Source organism: Schistocerca gregaria, chromosome 8 (genome assembly GCF_023897955.1).
Source record: "Schistocerca gregaria isolate iqSchGreg1 chromosome 8, iqSchGreg1.2, whole genome shotgun sequence".
NCBI lineage: Eukaryota > Metazoa > Arthropoda > Insecta > Orthoptera > Acrididae > Schistocerca > Schistocerca gregaria.
The window spans coordinates 265515379-265522407 of record NC_064927.1 but is presented as its reverse complement, the minus strand read 5'-3'; positions in this window follow the sequence as shown (position 1 = coordinate 265522407).

Below are 7029 nucleotides of genomic sequence, written 5' to 3'. Positions count from 1 at the left end.
TTAAGCATTCTAGTGCGATATAAATTTCAGAGAAGGTAAATAGTTTTTGTAATATGAAATTTCGTAAATCATGTTTTTCTTGAATTTCAGTATGGCTTCCATCTTTTGGTAATTTTAAATGTTAGTTGCGAGTCGTGGTTTGTAATGGCCTAGACTGAGAAGCACAGTGCCTTGAATTGCTTCACTGGTAATTAGTATTGTTTTACTGCTTAGTTTCAGTCGTGGTAGAAATTTTGGTTTGTCATGAGATTTCACCAACTGCAAGAGATTATTTCGTCTATTATATCAGTCAGTACACGTCATCGCAGAGGATGGCACAGATGAAGTTATTATTTCAATGACAAGTGTTGAGTTTTACGTTGTAGCGAAAAAAAGTCAAGTGAACTTATAGATACAAAGCCTGACTTCTTATGTTGCTTGGGTAGCAATCTGATTATGATGTGCTGGGATCACCACCATGTGCAGAGGGTTATAATTTTCTCACATTATTCTTTCCCTGATACAACTCATTATGGACCACACAACTTGAAACATCTATTTTCATTTTATATGGACACATTGGACACATTTAAATTCATTACTTATCTAGCAAACATTAACTGATGATGTCATTAATTCAAATAATCACTACTTTCTTCAGTTTCATTTACACCTACCACATTCTGTTATATGACTAGCTTTTCCAAAACCTTCAACACCAAAGTGCATTGACAGTAAGAGCACTCTACTCACACAGGTGCAGGTTGGAACACAAATAGAACACAGTACAGACACAGAAATGTAGGAGATACTATCACAGCTAGGAACTCTAGACATGATATAAAGTACATATATTCCTCTGAGGGTTTCGTAGATATTCTCACATCATACCAGTTACAAAAAAGTTTAGATTCATTCTCACAGTTTAGCCATACTGACTCATTAATAGTGGGAAAGGGCAAAACATCTTTTCACATCACATACTCACGTCACACAGACCAAGAGAAAGCCAGCTGCAAAAAGCGAAAATCAGCTTGATAACATGCAAGAGCAGAACCATAATAACATCCGGACAAACTGAGAGGCTGCACAGTCAGAATAGAAAATTCAAGAAGAAAATATCGCTATCCACAATATGTCATCTCAATGTGCAGCAAATTCCTGCTCATTTCACAGCTTACGCATGTTCCAGAACCACAAGAAGCAAGACGCGGTTTTCCAGTCGTCTAGGGTCCATCCACTATGGTCACGGGCCCAGAGAGGCGATGAAGGCGATGTCGTGCTGTTAGCAAAGGCATTCATGTCGGCCTTCAGCTGCCATAACCCATTAACGCCAAATTTCGACGTACTGTCCTAACGGACACGTACGTCGTACGTCCCACATTGATTTCTGCGGTTATTTCACGCAGAGTAGCTCGTCTGTTAGCACTGACAACGCTAACGCTGCTCTCGGTCGTTAAGTGAAGGCCGTCGGCCATTGCGTTGTCCATGCTGAGAGGTAATGCCTGAAACCTGATAGTTTCGGCACACTCTTGACACTGTGAATCTCGGAGTATTAAATTGCCTAATGAATTATGAAATGGAATGGCCCATGCATCTAGCTCCACCTACCATACCGCGATAAAGACTGTTAATCCCCGTCGTGAAGCCTTGTCCTTGTCGGTATCCCATGATTCTTGTCACCTCGATGTAATATGTAATGTAGTATTGGTATTTTAACGGTGCATTGCTAATAATAATATTCAGTTACAGCTGTCCAAACATCTATATTTTATATACACAGTATTATAAATCGGTATATAGTTGTGTTTGAAACGGTGATGAGGCATGTAGTAATTCCTTTGACTAGAGAGGTTAGACATGTGACACAGCTGAAGAGGGAGGGGGGGGGGGGGGGCAGTCAGAGGAAATATCGTTGTCTTTTGGCTGCTATTGCTGGACCGATAATGTAGTAAGAACTTCTGCCGTCTTTGAGCCGTGCTTGTCTTAAAGTATTGCCGAGCTGTGCAGCTAGACTGGTCATAGGCGTTTCAGTGCACGAGTCTGCAACTTGACAATGTGTATTCGTTGTGAATTAATCTAGACTTTTGATATTCAACGTCGTTCGTGGTGAACGAAGGACCTTCTCATATCATCCTATTCAATATTTTAAACTTTATTGGTGTGATGCAATTCATTCAATAAACGTTCCTTAGGCTGGGCTTTATAATTCAAAAGATTTCATTAGGGCACAATGCAATAGTGTATAAACAGAGCCCAAGAGTTGTAGTCGTGTAGTCGAGCCAATAAATTAGTATATGGTTGTTGATTGCCCGTCTGGTGGTTGGAAAGTAACAAATTAGTTATCCGACTATTAGTTTCGCTTCATACTTTTATTACCATAAGCCACCCTGGAGGTTCCGACGTATACACCAAATCGTTCATACATATTGTAAACAGGAACAATCCTATAACACTCTGTTGGAGTTCTCCCGAAGCTACTTTTACGTCTGAAGATGTTAAGAACGACGAGCTGTATCCTATCGGCTAGGAAATCCTAAATCCGATCACAAGCCTGATGCCATTTTCCACAGTTTGGGTTGAACATTACAAGCCGACAGAACGGAATTGTACCGAATGACGTCAAGGAACACAGCATCGGTGTCTACCGTTTTCTGGAGCTAGTGGACAATCACAGTGCGAGCTGAGATTCAAGATCGCGGTTTGCGGAATCGATTGTTGTTTGTTACATGTTATACATATTTAAATGGATGCAGTTGCCTGGCAACGACCGTTCTGTAGAAGTCGCTATCGAAGTTCGCTGCTATGAAGTCCTCGAATGATGCATTCGAGTGTGCATCATTCCCAACAACGGTCCGAAAGCAGGCTTGCTTCTAGTCGATAAAGAGTAGGCCCACGATATCACGACCTCGTCTCACAGCCCAGGAGCTGACTACATGTCCGCTGGTCATCATGGCGAGAGAGGAGGATAAGATCCGGCATCAGTGTGGCTGTACATAGTCATACACATTATCTTACAAGGCGAACAAAATGGCATCAGCATCATAGCAGAGGAAATAAACCCCAGAGCGGACATGGATACTGTCGACACGTTTCCAACAGCAGCTCCAGCTCAGAAGTGCTAAATTAAATCCAACACTGGCCAAATCAGCAGTCAAAAAATGTTGAAAATGACAGAGAGGCATGAGGCAGTGCTACGTCAGGCGGCGAAGACAGCACCGGCTCCACCTGCGACACGGGAAACCAGCGACATCAGCTTTAGGTACGAATCAGTACAAATGATTACTCTGAGCTGTTCATAGTAGCCCCTCTTCTACATCTACATATTCGTCAACATATAAATTCGACAAGCTACCATACGGTGCATGAGAAAGGTACTTTGTATCCATGTTTACCATTCCCTTACATGTTGCAAATGGAGTGATGGAAAGAAACCATCTATAAACTTCTATACGAGTCCTTATTTCTCTTCTCTGGTATTCGCGGTCTTCACATGAGATGAAATCCTGGTTCTCTAAACTTTCTCACCAGTGTTTCGCGGAAAGAAAGTCTTCCTTCTGAGGATTTCCATTTGAGTTCATTAAGCATTTTGCACAATACTCGCGTGTTGACAGAACCATCTTTTTCTTCTTTAGCCTCTAGATATCCGCTCCTCCGCATTTGCTTCTTCCATGAATTTCCTTGTCGACCTTTGCTTGGCGGTCTGGATCCACATTTTCCTGCATGACGCTGGATGTCGTCTCTCCATCTCTCCAGAGGAAGTCCGACACTTCTCTTTGACTCTCCCGGACAGCGCAGACTCGATCGAAATTTTCCTGAAAACATGTCCGGCCAAACGCCATTTCAATGTCACGTTACCTGCTCACAACGTAGTAGATTCCCGTTCTTCTCCGTGTCTCTACGATGTTGATCCTGTGTCTCAGAGTCATTCCAAGGACTGTTCTCTCTCTCTTACTCTTCGACAGACCTGAAATCGATTTGTACTGTTTGTTGTATCATTGTTTCGAGCTTGTATTTTGTTACTGGCAGGCTGCATGTGTCATAAACGTTCCTTTGTAAAGTTATAGGGATAATCGACTAGCGGAAAATGTAACAAAATTCCCGAAATGCCTTCCTGGTTAAGCCTACTAGTCGGGTGGTCTGTGATCACTGCGCCTCTGAATTGCTTCGATGCCTTCCCTTAAACAGCAGCTTCAATAATGGATCGGACAAGTGTTCTGTACGCGGTCTCCTTCGTAGATGAGCTACACTTTTCCAACATTGCCCCAATAAACCGAAATCGACCGTTCGCCTTTCCTGCAACCGACCTCACGTGTTCGTTCCATTTCTTGTCTGTTTGCAACGTTACAGCCGGCCGGTGTGGCCGAGCGGATCTAGCCGCTTCAGTCTGGAATCGCGCGATTCCTACGGTCGCAGGTTCGAAACCTGCCTCTGGCATGGATGTGTGTGACGTCCTTAGGTTAGTTGGTTTAAGTAGTTCTAAGTCCTAGGGAACTGATGACAGATGTTAAGTCCCATAGTGCTCAGAGCTATTTGAACCATTTTTTGCAACGTTACATCTACTTTTTTAATCTTTGTGACTGTGTGGAGCAGCATACTGCTAGATGGTTCAAATGGCTCTGAGCACTATGGGACTCAACGTCTGAGGTCATCAGTCCCCTAGAACTTAGAACTACCTAAACCTAACTAACCTAAGGACGTCACATACATCCATGCCCGAGGCAGCATTCGAACCTGCGACCGTAGCGGTCTGGCGGTTTCAGACTGCAGCGCCTAGAGCCGCACGGCCACTTCGGCCGGCACACTGCTATAACTACATTCGAAAACTGTCGGTTTGTTTTTACTACTCATCTACATTAAGTACTCTATATTGCTTGAAAACATGCAAAAAGAGGAATGCTCTGGGAGACTGCACTATATGGTTGCAGGTCGAATAACGTATAAGCTTGTGCTGCACATAAGTAGCACTGTAACTCAAATTACGTAGAAGGTCAGAATCATGTTAAAATACAAGTAAAGACAGCGAGGCGCAGAACCAGAGTATGGCTCTGAGAGGTGGGCGCGGGAAAGGGGCTTCACAGTTTCCTACTATGCCCCCTACTCTTTCGCTAAGTATAACTTACACCGGTGCTTAGCACATCGCTCTACCATAACTTCCAACATATTCCAGTTCAAAGATACACATTACTCAAAAATCGTTTGTCCGAGAATTGAGGAGTAAATGCGTCACGCAGCTGAACTGAAAGCTAAAAAAAAGTAGAAACTTGAATAATTTACTCGATACAAAATCGAACTGTGCTATCACCTTTGTCGGCATTTCACTTACAAGCAACCTCTCGAGTGCGAGGTCACAAGTTAAATCTGTAGTAAGGCTCATTTGAAGGTGTTCTGTTAAAAATTACAACAGATAAAATATTAGCTCCTAATGACTCACCATGTGCATCAGGAGGGCGACAGGAAATGCGTGTCCGGGAGGTGGAGAGATCAGCCTTCTATAGGATGTATGTGTTACACTTCAAGAAATGGCCAAAACAAACCATTATCTTGCACGATCAACGCCGAATGCAAAATGGCCTGTCACAGTAGTCACAAAAGTTTGCACCATCAAGATCGAAGGCTAACTCCTTGGGAGCTGCAAACCCTAAAGGCCGATCAGTATCCACTCTTAAAGAATGCATATAGAATCATATTGGTGTAACATGGTGATGAGAACTGATGGAATAGGATGACACGCAACCGAATGCGAAACGGTCTTTCGTGGAGTTTATCGTGAATCTTGCTATCCTTTAAGGCGTAGCCGCAGATAGTGCGGTAACATGTTTTATAGGCATGGGAAATACAAACATCCAGAGGCTAAAATTTTCCGGTGGTTCCATGATGTATGAACTGCAATGTCACACTTTTCAGGAGGGGTAGTTTGCTCTAAAGGAGTACGATTTTTATACGCAGACCAGGAATCAAGCAAAAGCGAGTTATTGACTAAAAGCAGTGGTCATACCATACCTGTAGTTCTCTTACGCCCATTATCCCACCCCTGCTCACTGTGAAGTAAATATTCTCTACTGCCCTTACAAGATCACGCACTGAGAAAGGATCATAGGGAACAGAGCACGTCCAGTTCCTCGCAACGCAATAAATAATTTCCAGAGTTCCTTCCATAAACATTTCCACTGGGCGGAGTCGAAAAAAATTTCGTCAGTTTTTCCTTTCTCCGTCGTTCCGTAGATGCTTCAGAATTCATGCACGTATGTTCCATCTTTGGAACTAAATGAGAGGCAGTTTGTTTTTTGACACACGCGCTTCTGTTCTTTTATTTATGAACCACGTGACCTGTAATACATGTTTGTATATATATTTCATGTATTATACAATAGGTACAAATTGTTACTATGTTAAGTCTTCTGTTTTCTCACGTTTTCCTCTTGTTTTTCGATTAGAAACAACTTTTGTAGCACAAGTTTCGTGAAGTTAAATTATCGTTTGCGTGACGATGGGATATCTCACCTACCAATTGTCGGATCGATTCCGCAGTTTGCTGTGCAACGTCAAGTCGATGCTTTGTTGTAAATTTCGTTATCTTACGTCTTACAATTCTGTAACACTGTTTGAAGTTATGCAACCGTCCTTGAAATTACTGTAATCTATGTTGCGCGCGATCTGATGTGCATAACGTAGTAGGTCTTTATCATGAACGTCCTGGAAATTGTACAGAGCGTCCTTGAAACACGCAAACATCAGTTTTTGTAACAAGTGCGCCTTGTCCTTCCTTGAATAACTGTAGCTTTTCTTATGCACTACACGGCCATATTGCTGCGGACTTACTCGAAAACTCTTCATAATTTTTTTTATTATTCTGCGGATGATCTTCCTTTTTCATAATTATTTTTAACACCTACTCCTTGGGGAACGATTGTCCTCTACTACGTTTATCAGGAAACGGGATTTGTGGCTCCCTATCGACAAGGATGATGAACTATAAGCCTCGACTCCGATATCACTATCACTTTCTCTCGTTAATCACATATAGTCATCATTGTATATCTGATGTGC